This window comes from Lissotriton helveticus, chromosome 8, assembly GCF_964261635.1.
Source record: "Lissotriton helveticus chromosome 8, aLisHel1.1, whole genome shotgun sequence".
Taxonomy (NCBI): Eukaryota; Metazoa; Chordata; class Amphibia; order Caudata; family Salamandridae; genus Lissotriton; species Lissotriton helveticus.
In genome coordinates this window covers 193,558,290-193,571,953 of record NC_136069.1, presented here as the reverse complement: position 1 = coordinate 193,571,953, position 13,664 = coordinate 193,558,290, and the positions used below count along the sequence as shown (strand labels likewise).

Below are 13,664 nucleotides of genomic sequence, written 5' to 3'. Positions count from 1 at the left end.
ATTAGTAAGGCTAGACCCGATAATAGGAGGACATTCGAAGGTGTAACCTTCTTCGCCAGGCCTGATTTTTGCCGTGCCACTATAGAGAGGAGATGGAAACTTCGGGAGATGATCTCCCCTTTTCAGACCCTAGGGCTGGAGGCTTACCTCCTGTTCCCATCTAGACTTAAAGTGATAGTGAGGGGTAAGCCTTGGATATTCACATCGGAGATCAAAGCACAATTATTTTTGGAAGAGATGAAAAAGAAGAAGGAAGGCTAGAATGGGTGGTTACATCAGTCACTGTTAGTAGAGCACTGGTAGAGGGCCACAAGGGCGATTAAGTAGTACAGCATACAAAGCGAATTCAGGCGAGAGAGGGGCGCGACTAGCGCAACCTAATGCGGACACACATAGGTCTCTTGACCTATTTGCCTGTAGAAAGGGGGGGAGAGGGGAGAGGGGGGAGGGGGGGGGAGTGGGGAGCCAAGGGGTGGAGGGAGACGGCTCAGGGGGGGTGGGAGGGGGAAAAAACAGCAACTACAATTTTTGTCTTAACATATGATTTAACACATTGTTATTTGTGTAGAATTGATGATATGTCTATACATTGGATGATGAGCTTAAATAGAATTGGTTTCAGTAGGTATACTCTCCAACTCTTTTTCAATGACGTGTAAGATTGCAACGATTAATGTTTGTGGTCTCAATGACAAAAACAAGAGGGTGAAAGTGGCGGAATACTTAAAAACCCTGCGTGTGGACCTGATCTGTCTGCAAGAGACTCATATAGAAGAGAGTAAGAAGTATCTTCTGGAGCAACTAGGATTCAAGGTTCTTGCCAGTACTAAACAGGGTACTAGGACTAGAGGGGTAGCAATCCTCGGAAAAGGTAGCGATACGATTATGATGAGAAGGATGGAAGATAAATGGGGAAGATGGGTGATTGCGGAAGTAAAATTTAGGGGACAGACAATAACTATTGTTTCAGTTTATGGATCGACAGCAGATGATCCAGAGGTGTTCCAATTCTTAGATACTGAGTTGGCTCACTGGCCCGAGCCTATAGTGTGCTGTGGGGATTTTAATATACACGATCCAGAGAGCTCTTTTACACACCATGGGGGATCTTACTGGGGTAGGAAAAGGAGGGTACATAAGGCACTAGCTGCTATGGTGATTCACAATACTTTGGTTGATCCATGGATTAAGATACATCCACATCTAGATGGGAGCACCTTCTATTCCGCACCACACAAAGTAATGGTTAGATTGGACTATTTTTTAACGTCTACTACCCTACTTCCGGGGTTATATATAGAAAAACTTCCACGGATAATATCGGACCATAGTCCACTGATTTGCACAATTAAAACTACCCAAGTACAAAGAATACCCTCGCAATGGTCCTTCGAGAGAGCTTTACTAAAAGACACTACATACAGGGAGCATATGGCTCCATGGATTCAAAACTTCTGGGAAATTAATAGAGGGACAGCATCCCCAGGGGTGGTCTGGGACACGTTAAGGCTGGAGTAAGGGGAGAAACTATGAGTTTTGTTCTGGCAAGGCAGAAGAGGGAAAGCGATAAGCGAAAACAAATAGAAAAAGAGCTACTAAGGGAGGAAGATAGCTTGAGTAGGGCTATTGGTCGGGACCTACCTCTGGAAGAACATCTATTTAAAATTATAGCATTAAAAGCTGAAGCTGTTGAATGACTGGCCAGGAAAGCGGCAGATAATTATTTGACGAAAAAAGAAAGAACTTATGAATATAGTGAGAGAATAGGGCAAGTATTAGCAATAAGAACTACACAGAAAACTGCAGCAGCAACAATAAAGGAGATAAGGGATGAACAGGGGAATGTGGTAATAGATCCTAATCTAATAAGGGAAGTTTTTAGAAGATTCTATTTAGCTCTATATACCCGGGAGGATATAGCAAGTCCGGCAAATATTAAAAATTATTTTATGAATATTATACCGCCGGTTTTGCTCGAAGAGGACCGTGTGATTATGGAGGGCCCTTTCCACTCGGAAGAATTAGAGTCTGCCATCGGAAGTTTACCAGCGGGGAAAGCAGCAGGACCAGACCTAATACCAATTGAATTTTATCAAATATTCAGGGAGGTGTTACTTGCAGATATGTTTTATATAATGACACAAGCACAATTAGGGGCATCTATTCCGGAATCCTGGGGCGGTGCTAATATTATAGTTATTCTAAAAAAAGGTAAACCACCAGAAGCACCAGGCTCCTACAGACCCATAACACTAATGAATGCCGACGTAAAAATATACTCCAAAATATTGTCAAAAAGACTGGCAAAAAATATTGAACAACTGGTGACCTCCACTCAGCACGGGTTTATACCTGGGAAAGGGACAACCCAACACGTCAGGACTGTAATTACCATCCTCGATGCCGCAGATGTCCTAGGAGACCCTGTCGCAGCGCTTTTTCTCGACGCGGAGAAGGCGTTTGACAGGGTCTCCTGGGACTATCTGTGGTATGCTATGAAGTGGCGTGGGTTGGAGGATAGGTTTATTAAAGCTATACAGGCCTTATATATCACCCCCACTGCTAGAATTAGCGTTAACGGAGAGCTTTCAGCTGCCGTTAGTATTGCAAGGGGAACCAGGCAGGGGTGTCCTTCCTCGCCTTTGCTGTTCGCATTATATTTGGAGCCGTTACTGAGGCGTTTTGAATCTAATGTGGATATACAACCAGTAAAAGTAAACAACTGTATAGTAAAGACTCTAGCATACGCTGATGACGTAGCAATTTTAACATCAAACCCCACCCTAGCGATAAAAGAGGTAGAAGCAGAGGCCCTTATGTTTGGGCAGATATCTGGGTATAGTTTGAATAGAGCCAAAACGCAAATTATAAAGAATGTATATACTAGGTGCGATGATAATAGAGTGGTAAGCTTGGCAGTATATCTGGGGGTTTCATTATCGGTGGACCTCAGAGTAATAGTGGAGAGTAATATGGCTCCTTTAATTTCAAAGGTAAAGAATGACTTAGAGAGAATGAACAACCTTCACTTTTCCTTGATGGGATGCACTAATGTTATAAAAATGTTGATACTGCCCAAATTTCTTTATTTTTTTAGAACTATTCCTTTGGTGTTTGATGTTAAATGGTTTAATTTGTTAGAAAATGTACTGAACAGATTTATTTGGGCACACGGGAAGACCCGGCGCGCATATCGGTACATGACCCTTCCAAGAGAGAGAGGGGGGTGGGGGGCCCCCGATTTCCGAATGTACCATATGGCAACAGCACTACAGTACATGCAGGGGCTAATCGGGGGTGGTGGACTTGATGAAAGAGTTACGATCATGTCCACAGAAGTGTATTCAGCAGTACTAGGGGCCGAGACAGAAAACTGCTTTTTAAACTGTGTAGAATTTGGATATTACAAAAGGACTAGATTCAAGACCGTAGAAGCAGCAGTTAAGATCTGGAACGCTTTTTTAAAAAAAGCGCACCTAGCAAGATACAATAGGTATACCAGGTTGTACAAGAACAAATCTTTCCCGGTGGAAGTTTTCGCTGACTTAATAATGGCTGGTTGGGTGCAAAAAGGGATAATACAGATTGGGGACTTAATGGATGAAGACGGGATTGTCCAATTTGAAGAGCTAATCCGAAAATATGATGTTGCAAGGAGGGATTTTTATAAATTCCTACAGATACGGAGTTTTCTCAGCAATAAGCGGGGTGGGGCAGCGGGCTTTAGTCTAAATGAAATATTGGACAAAATAGTATTAGGAGGGGATTGTACGATAAGATCTTTCTATATAAGTCTTGTAAAAGGGAAGGTGGATGATTTAGATAAATTTAGTAATAAATGGGTTGAAAAGTTGGGGGGAGAGGCTGGAAATTTTGCGGAATCTCTTGAGCTGGGGCGTACCATCCTATGCTCGGGTCCTCTCCAATCCCAACACTATAAAACTCTATTTTCGCTGTATCACACCCCGGCTAGAATAGCTAAATGGGGAGGCTCGACTGGCACCACTTGTCCCCGCTGCAATGCTATAGATGCAGATATTGTCCATATGTTTGCCACCTGCCCGCAGCTACACACTTTGATTAAAAACATAGAAGAATTTTTGGGTAATACGTTAAGAATACCAGTCCATTTGACACCGTTGTTAATACTGCTGGGAAGGGATATGGGGGAAGATTATACCCATATAGAATTTATGTTTATTGCCACTGCAGTATTAAGATTATCAATAGCAAGAGCATGGCTGGATAAGACAACCCCAGTACTTCAAATTTGGCTTTCTAATTTATTAGGCATGTACAACTTGGAGAAGGCAATATACGCACGCAAGGGGAAAAGGGGAAGAAAGTTAGGATTAAAAATATGGGAGCCAATTGCGAAATGGAAAGAGACCATGATATTATAGTTATTTACTTGTTTTGAATGTAGTATAGTAAATGTAGATATACTTGTAATTCAAAAGCCCAGGGGGATACCGAATAATGTAAAAGTATTTTTGTTTTTGTATTTGTATTTTTCCTTTGTAATATTCTTTTGTATTGTATAGTTGGAGATGCTTCATCCAATCAGATGTGGTTAAGTATTATTGTAAAATTATCAACTGACAAATCTATAATCTATAATGTATGTATAATATACCTGATACAATGTGTAATGAAAGAATTTTTTTTTTTTTTTTAAAAAGACAAAGCCAATTGTCCTGATTTGTGGTAAGTATCATATATCTGGTTAATGTGGTGCATTCCTAATCACTTATAAGGTCCCAAAGGCAAGACCTATAGGCTATGTCAATGCTTGTTTTATTTGCTTGTTGGAGGCCCGGAATAGGTGAATTACAGGACTGCCAAATACTTCTTTAAAAATAACCTGTTGATCATTTGCTCAATCACTGGGGTAATTCCTGTCACTGAATCTGGAGTGACATTACATTGGGGCGTTGTGGGACAAACTGCATCTGGTTTCACTTTTATTTTCACTTGCTCTATACCTCTTATCAATCTAATTTCTGTGCTCGTAAAATCCCAAACTTCCTCTCTTACTGTGTATTTTAAATTAGGAAGTAAGCCTTTTTTAGTCAGAACAGGGAAAAAACGGACTTCTGACTCGTGAGTTTATTTTAAAGTCAGCATCTTCATCAAATTGTTTCAAACTCGAAGGGCTACTAAAAATGATGGAACATATGTGTTCCAGTGTGGTGGATGGCCCTTTAAAAAAATTAAACTGTTCAGCTTTCTGTTGCTTATTGCTATATTTGGTAGTTAAAGTGTGTTGTGGGTCTAGTTCTCATGGCGGGAGCCTAGTTCTTATTGGCTGTTAACCAAACGTCATTTAGAATGTTTGTTCCCTACTTAAATGACGTCAGTGGCACTGTACGAGAGAAATGCTGTGACCTCCCTCACGACCTGCTTCCTTCCCCGCAAGCTCGTTACCTTTACTCTTAAATAAATATTTATATATAAAATACTTTCTCTGTTCGTGTATAATTACCATGACACAACAAATGGCGACGAGGTACGGGATACGAGTTAAAAAAGACGAGCTTGCGGAGGAATAAAATATTTTCTGCTTTCAAGACAACTTCAAGGCAAGTCTAGCGCTACTTCATTTTAATGAAATAAGAGTTCTTGCGGTAATATTATTCCATTTTCTTGTTTCTAACTTCTGGAGATTTGTGATGTTCAACGAGTTTCTTCGTACGTGGTTTTGCTAGTGATACTGAAAGAAAACCAGCGTAAATTTCTTCAATTTCAGTACATAATTTCTTCGGCTTCAGTTCATAACTTCTTCGACTTCAGCTCAGGAATTCTTCGACTTCGGTTCCTTTACTTCAGGCAAGTTACGTATGAATTCGTTTATTGTGGGATGTGAATATTCTCATTAAGAAGGCAATATATGTGTTTCTAGGAATAATCGTTGATATTGTGAGGAGAATTTCTTCGATTCCTGATTTTCTTCGACTGCTGTCAGAGACTTTCAGACGTATTCGTGGGTGTGTGAGGAGAAGGTTGCCGTTACAGGTGACAGTTAATTAACGTTCAACTGTCAGAAAGCAGCTGTGAAGAGAGAGATACGTCATCGCGCTCTGTGTTCAGTGAAATTCTACAGCTAAGGTATTGCAAGACGTATTACGTCATAACGTGTACGTAAGTAGCCATCTTGGTTTCTTAGCTTTCCTGCATCCAAACTGATTACAAGATTTTTCTGACTATTCGTGGAACTTTATTAAGCGAGTGCTACTGACATTTCGTGGAACTTTATTTAGTGGGTGCGAGGTAACGTAAAATCGTTTCTTTAGGCATGTCTAATTCTAATTTAGTTTACATTTTCGGTCCTTATTTCACTTGCATAGAAGTTTTAATGGTAAGTATTTTGATGCTGTACAAACAGCATCAAAATACGTTTTGGGTTTTAGTAGTGGCCAGCTGGGTATTAGTTAGAAACCGGACAAAATTCAAACTTATTCCATGTCAAATTATAACTTATAATGATGTGCAAATGTCGGTGAAAATTTTAATTAAGAGATTCAATCAAGAAAGGGTCGTGGTGCTTGATAGACACTGCGTAGCTATAATGAAAATATTAGTTGTTGAAAATGTGGTAGAGTTTATGGGTAAAGTAAAGGAGTTAGTCTCAAAATTCGATTTAGGAGACCTGGCAGTTAGAAACATTCACGTTCATGTTTTAATATTTATTTCACATGCAAATTTAAAAAAACAATTATGTGTCAGTAGAAATCCAACATTGTCTGGGGTGATGGGTATTGAGCTATTGTTTAAAAACAGAAGATTTTGCCGATGCGGTAAGTTTTCCTTCTATTGGGAAAGAATGTACAAAATTCAAAGAAAAGAAGGTCATTTAGCAATTTTGCATAGGAATCTCAGCCTAAAATGTGACATTGGAACCAAAATGAGTTGGGTCAATGTTTTAAATGATATACATAAGTTTCATTTTTGTTTTAGTTTTAGTTACGGGTGAAAATCATATTGAGGATTTTATATCATCGTCATTAAGGCTCACTGTTCATATTAGGGGTTTATGAGCATAGTAAATAGCACTTTTTGTATCCTTTCTGCATAGGGTTTGAAATGGTTATGTTATACATCTTTAGTTATTTAGCATATAGGTATGCCAGCAACGTGTAAGTTTAACAAAGTCTGTTCTTTGTAGAACTGAGAGTAAATTATTATACATCTTTGTTTATTTAGCACGTAGGGCCGCCAGCAACGTGTAAGTTTAACAAAGGCTGCATTTCAAGTACTTTGCAGATCTGAGGGTAAAATATTATATGTGTTTAGTTAAAGAGCGTAAAAATAACTTTTCTCTTTTTTATAAGTGAATTTTAGTCTTTGCTTAGTTTACTCCCATAGGTTAAGTGCATCTTGCTTCCTGTCAATTCAAGGTGTGAACATTTCAACAATTCTGTTCAAGTTTCGTTCGTAATGTATGATATATTAGTGTTATATATTCTGTACAAGCACATAAACTAGTGTCACAATTTATATCAAATTTAAAAGAGAGTCAGTAGAGGAAAATCTAGTCAGATCCTGTGAAAGTATTTTCAATACCCCTGCTCATCCTCTTCTGTTCCAGTATTGTTCTTTAGCATTGGTCTAATGTGGATACTTGCTTTTCTTATTGATCCTACAGCATTCAGGAAATCGTAGATTAATATTTTGATTATTTCAAACATATTCTTTGCTTTAATAATAGAAGTATTAAAACCTAATTTGATGCGGCAGAAAGGGTTTATATATTATTATTTTTTCCCTCGTGCAGTAAGAGTAGAATATACGTGAGAGGTAAGTATATAGTAGCACGTTGTGATATTTCTCAGTTGATGTTATACTGAAAACCAGGATCTATTGCTCCAATTTATGTTTGGTAAAATTTCTGACAATCTTCTTATATTTATATTTTCATTAATAGAAGCTGGATTGTCATTTTATTGTGTAAGTATTTTCACTGTGCAAGGGTTCGAACAATGGTATTAAGTACATATTTTCAAAAAAGAGAAGTGTTACCAAGTGTTCCTTATTGTGAGCATAAAAGTTCAAGATTTGTGATCTGCATTTATATATACTAGATAATTTTACCAGAACAAAGGGATATCTACGTGTTTTTACTTATTTATTTCTGCCTATTAATGTATTTCCATTTGCAGTTGGAATAGTACTCTAATTGGATTTGATGCAGTTCTGGACTTCCTAAACTCGTACTTTTCCACTATGGAGTACACAAATGAACCACATTTTGATATTTAATCGTCCAGTCGAGAAACTTGGCAAGAAAGATCTTTTGGACATATTGAGAGAAAGAAAATCTTCTTCAAAAACGGAATCCGTATTCCGTGGCACACTACCGGCCTGTTAAGTTTTCTACAACTCTATTATGGACAGTGCCACACAGTTTCTCTCTTTTCTTGTTTATGTAAAGTTCAAGATACATATTTTCTTAAGTTTATTTAGAAGTACTTTACAACACCTTTTTGCGATTTATTAAAATCCTGTTTAGATCAGTTAAGTCAGTAAAATTGTAACAGGTCATCGGTGGGCCTAGTAGGTTTTATACAATCTCTTCCTATTTGTTTTCCTGGTATGCACCCTCACTCATGGGTATTAGTATATATGTGACGTAATTGGGGTTCTGCAACAGACTGCGTGGTTCCTCTCGTAGTCACGCCTCCATCCACATACTTGATAACTTGTTATTCTACACTTATAGGACCAGTATTTGAGAGCTCAAATGGAAATAGGAAATAACTGTTAATTATTTCTTTTATAAAGGGGATAGTCGTGATTAAGCCCATTTTCTTAAGATGTATTACATTATTTACATATTGTATCATCAGTTGCGGGTTAGCAATCGTTAAATAATGTTTGTATAAGATACTTATTAAGTCATACATTGGCTTAGGCCTGTGACATAGGAACTGTTTATGGATATCTTTGTAGCATCAGTTGTATAGCACATTCTAGGTAGTGCTTTAACCTTTTATCATTATATACCCTTTTTCTGGTTCCGTTAGAAACACTGTATTACTTTAATAGATGTTCTGTATTCACTTTACCTACATTCCTTTCCGCATACCTACACCCATTCAACGGTTGTTAATTTGAGCATATCAGATAATATTATCTTCAATCAACAGCTTAAGTTTAAGGTGAAGACTGTAAATGGTTAAATAATAGCAGTGCATTTCTCTTTTCAAATGTTTTCTGAGGATCTAACACTTTTGGGTTACATCTGTATTACCTCCTCCACCTCTTTGCCTTTTAACCCAAACCCCGTGGTTCATCGAGGTGTCTTATCATCCTATATAGGTCTTGCGCTTTTCCCATAGTTACCAGCACTTGGAGGACCATGCACTGATGTATTTCTTTTCATTTAGGAAAGGGAGATGTTGTGGGTCTAGTTCTCATGGCGGGAGCCTAGTTCTTATTGGCTGTTAACCAAACGTCATTTAGAATGTTTGTTCCCTACTTAAATGACGTCAGTGGCACTGTACGAGAGAAATGCTGTGACCTCCCTCACGACCTGCTTCCTTCCCCGCAAGCTCGTTACCTTTACTCTTAAATAAATATTTATATATAAAATACTTTCTCTGTTCGTGTATAATTACCATGACACAACAAAGTGCTACTAATTAGGTGACACATATGCCCAGACAGAGCTACCGAGTTTAAAAATGAGGAAAGAATGAAGTAATACATTTACAAAATGTGCCGCGTTACGCCGAGTAATTTACGCTGCATAATTTACCCAACTGTGCTACATAATTTGCCCTCTCCTGTCGCATAATTCCAGTGGCCCTGCATGTAGTCAACCCAACTAATAGGGATAAACCTAACCTAACAATAGGGGGCGCCAGAGTGCAGTTTCCAAGTTTCTAGTGAGGCTCCTGGCGCTCGAGCTGTTCGCGCCAATATGTGGACAGCATCCTACGTCATATGACGCATAGCAAACCCCCAGCCTAACGGTTTATGCCACTGACGTGAGGGGACGTGCCGAGGTGAGAGACATTCTAATGTTATACTCGATGTAGCAGTGCCTGCCGCTTGATCGTGCCATCGCGGGATGGAGTCTGTCAGCCTTCCCTTCAGAACCTCGACGGCCCTTTTGATCCGTCCCGGCCCCTGTACCTGAGCGACGCCTGAGAAACAGGCATCAATCAATAGTGGGGAGGCCGCGAGTGCGCTGGCCCCGACCAGCCGAGCGAGCAGGCCTGTCTAACTTCGAGGCTGCCAGGTGGGTAACTACGCAGATCCCCCCTGCTCCTGCCTCCAATCCGGGCGGGGGTCCCACCCTCTCCACTTGGGCGGGCGGGGGTCCGTCCCTCTTCACTTGGGCGGGGTCCTATCCTCTCCACTTCATCGCTTGTGCTGCTCGGTGACAGGGAACTCCCAGCACCTAACCATCGGGAGACAGCCCTGAACATCACAGGGCCCTATTGAGGTAGCACCTGCAGGGAGGGGGAGGGGGGGCGCTTTACTGTGACACTCAGCCCCCTGAATCTGCGTCCAGCCACCCGTCATGCCGATTGACATCCTTCCGACTGGTTGGGGGCTACACCCCATCCTAAGTGTGCGATCTGCGCTCATGATCCATTCAGTCAGGACAGCTAGACGCGAAGGCCTTGCCTAGAGACACCACAGTCACGCCGCCACATATGCATTGGCATCTACAATGGGGAACTCACATGCCCCACCAGCCAAACTTCCCTTTGAGTCCAAGAGGACTGACATAGCTCTCTGCGGACAGACCAATCCCATCACAGGCTCCTCCACCAGAGAGAGACGAAGTAGGACATACGCACCCTGTTGCTTCATGCGCCTAAATGATTGACCCCAATAGACACTAAATAAATACACTGACCACTAGAGTATGCACGCTTGTGAACGCTCTCAATAAGCACGAAAAAAAGCATATTCACAGCGTAAGGCCGTATCTCCCACCTGGAGAATAACACAGCTAGTTACAATGGGAAACTGCTGGATATGGTTAAGGTTCTCATGGTGTTCGGAAGCATGATGCTCAGCAACAATTTGCATCAGGCGTGCAACACCCATTGGGCTCAAAGGTCTGCACTCCCCCTACCTTCTCCCCCCCCCCCCCCCCCTCGTATATGGCAGCCCGGGATGAGACAGCTTCCCGGGCACACACACACAGCCACACCCGAGAGTACTTCACAGGTCTTTGAAAGACCATTTGCATGTTAATGAGGCATTGTTGTTGATTCACCCTTTCTAAGAGCCCCTGCAGCTCTACTCTGCCTATTGCTTAGAGATTCAGCCCCCCCCCGACATTTTTTCTTAGCCCCCTTCCCCCGAAATTTGGCTCTATGATTTGCATATAGTAGGCATTCCTGCGGTGACAGACATAAAGAATATGGCCAACTATGTGGAATCACTCCTGAAAAAAACTTTGTGCCCCAAACACTTATCGTTATTTTGCTGTGTAACAGGCACGCCGTTCACTGGGCCCTTAACCTCCATCAGGGGCGTCTCCGCGCCCAATAATCGAGATTGACTCTAGAGTATGAGATGCAGCATTACCCTTGCCTGTGAAAAACATGAGTTAGTGTGTGTGTGTGTGTGTGGGGGGGTCGACAATCTGTCTTTTTGGATTTCACCCTAGCATTGCAAGAAGCCTGCAGTGAATACATGCCTGTCAAACGACAAAAACTTGGGGTGAAAGACACCCTGTTATTTCTAGAACCCCTGAAGGTTATGTACAAAGAGAAGGAACAGCTATCCTTGTGCACTGAGGAGTGCCCTTCTTGGTTATTGCATGAGATAGCCGATGCCCAGGGCAGGTGCAACATTATACACCCATTGGTGGGAGGAAAGCATATTACTTTATAATAATAATAATAATAAACTTTATTCGGATTATTACAATCCATAAAAGCAATACAATTTAAAAAATCTTCAAAGAGATCTAGTTATCAGTTACTTAAAATGATTGCAGAAAGAAATTTCATTAGTGTATACAGTACAGATATATTTTCTTAAAGGTTTTTCCTATGTCTGTATATACATTTCAAAAAATTAAGGACATGGTAACATGTGGCTTCAGTATCCAAGAGCTGCAGGCTCAACATGGCCACTCTACATTGTCTGAGACCCCACGATTTTAAAAGGGTCAGTAGCCAGAGTTTGCGGTGTTCCTGATAAAATTTACAGAACAGAACTGTATGAAGCGTGGATTGACCTGATATCCCATCACATGGGCATGGAGGTGAATTTAGGTCCCACACGTTTGGTGTTGGGAAAACCACCAGTTTGTGAAATAAGTTCAGTCTGAATCTTATCAGGAGGAATCGTTCAAAGGTACCAATGTCAAGATTTAAATAAGGCTGCATCGAAAGAGTAGATTGAACCAACATGGCGTGCTGCGTCGATTGTTTCCCGGCCTCGACCTGAAGTCTTAATTTGATCAGATGGTCCAACGCTCGCTGTTTTAAATTCTCCTTTGCGAGTTCTCCAATTTTTTCGGGATTAAAATAATATTTTTCCATTCCAAGATCTCGAAGAAAGGTCCGAATGTAGGCCAGCCATTTAATTCTCAAAACATAATCCAGGGACATTGCGTCCGCCACTATCATTTTTGTGAGGGCGTTTTTGTCCGATGTCCAGATACGTCGCCAAAGTAAAATTGGTTGTAACTTGGCAAGGTCTTCAATATATGGTGCCCCTAGTTCCAAGTGGCAGGCGTAAGTGGAGGAAGTTTTGGGGGCGGATAGGATAAATCTAAAGAATTTATTTTCTGCAGTTTGCAGAGACGTGACGTCCATATGTCCCCATAGTCCTGCACCATATAAAGCTGTGGATTGGCATTTGGCTTTATATATAGTTATCAGTTCTCTAGGTGGACGTTTTCCTAGTTTTTGAGAGAACGATACCAAAGCGGCTAGTGCTCTTTTGAAACAATGGCTTCTGGCTTCTATTGCTGGTTTCCAGGAGAGTTTATTGTCTATCATGACCCCCAGATAAGAGTATTCTTTGGTTGAGTCAATTTTTTGGCTATCAAGGTAAATAGAGTTTTGGTGTTTTTTCCCAACCCCAGCATTCATTACAAAAGTTTTTTTCACATTTATGTGGAGGTCAAGAGTTCTCATAAACTGGGAATAACTATTAAGGGACCTTTGGAGTTCACGGGGAGTTTGTGCGAGAAGGACGGCGTCATCCGCATACAGCAGGGCGGGGATCGGGCGATGTTTTGCCAAGGGGAGATCACGGGCACCCTTTAGTAGCTCAACCTCCAAGTTGTTGGTATAGAGGGAGAAAAGGAAGGGTGCCAGGACACAGCCTTGTCTGACCCCACGCTCTACTGCGAAGGACTCCGTCAGTTCTCCCTTTGTTCCATAACGAACTCTTGCAGATGGATAGGAATAGAGTTCCCTTAGAAAATTCAGGAGTGGAGGATCAACCCCCATCTGTGCCAAGAGGGACCACAATTTTGTATGGGCGACGCAGTCGAACGCCGCCGACAAATCTACGTAGGTCATGTAAAGTTTTGCTTTCTTTGCATGCACATATTTTCCAAAAATTAATGATAAATTTAGGGCTTGTTCCACGGTACCTAATCCTTTTCTAAATCCGAATTGAAGGTCGGATAAGATACCTCTTTCTTCTGCCCAGTCCTGAAGTCTTTCTAAAATCACTCG

The 13,664-nt window shown here is 41.1% G+C and overlaps 1 protein-coding gene across 16 annotated transcripts in view; it reads left to right on the top strand.

Moving 5' to 3' along the window:
* The first annotated feature begins 9,873 nt into the window (after positions 1–9,873).
* LOC144772508 (uncharacterized) overlaps positions 9,874–13,664 on the top strand; it is a 94,188-nt gene continuing 90,397 nt past the window's right edge. For 2 of the 16 annotated variants that reach the window (XR_013599779.1, XR_013599770.1), the window contains exon 1: positions 9,874–10,007. The gene's annotated coding sequence lies outside the window, so the exon portion shown is untranslated. Of the gene's footprint in view, positions 10,244–13,664 lie in introns of all 16 variants that reach the window. The other 14 variants (XR_013599769.1, XR_013599781.1, XR_013599777.1 and 11 more) reach the window with 10 other exon arrangements.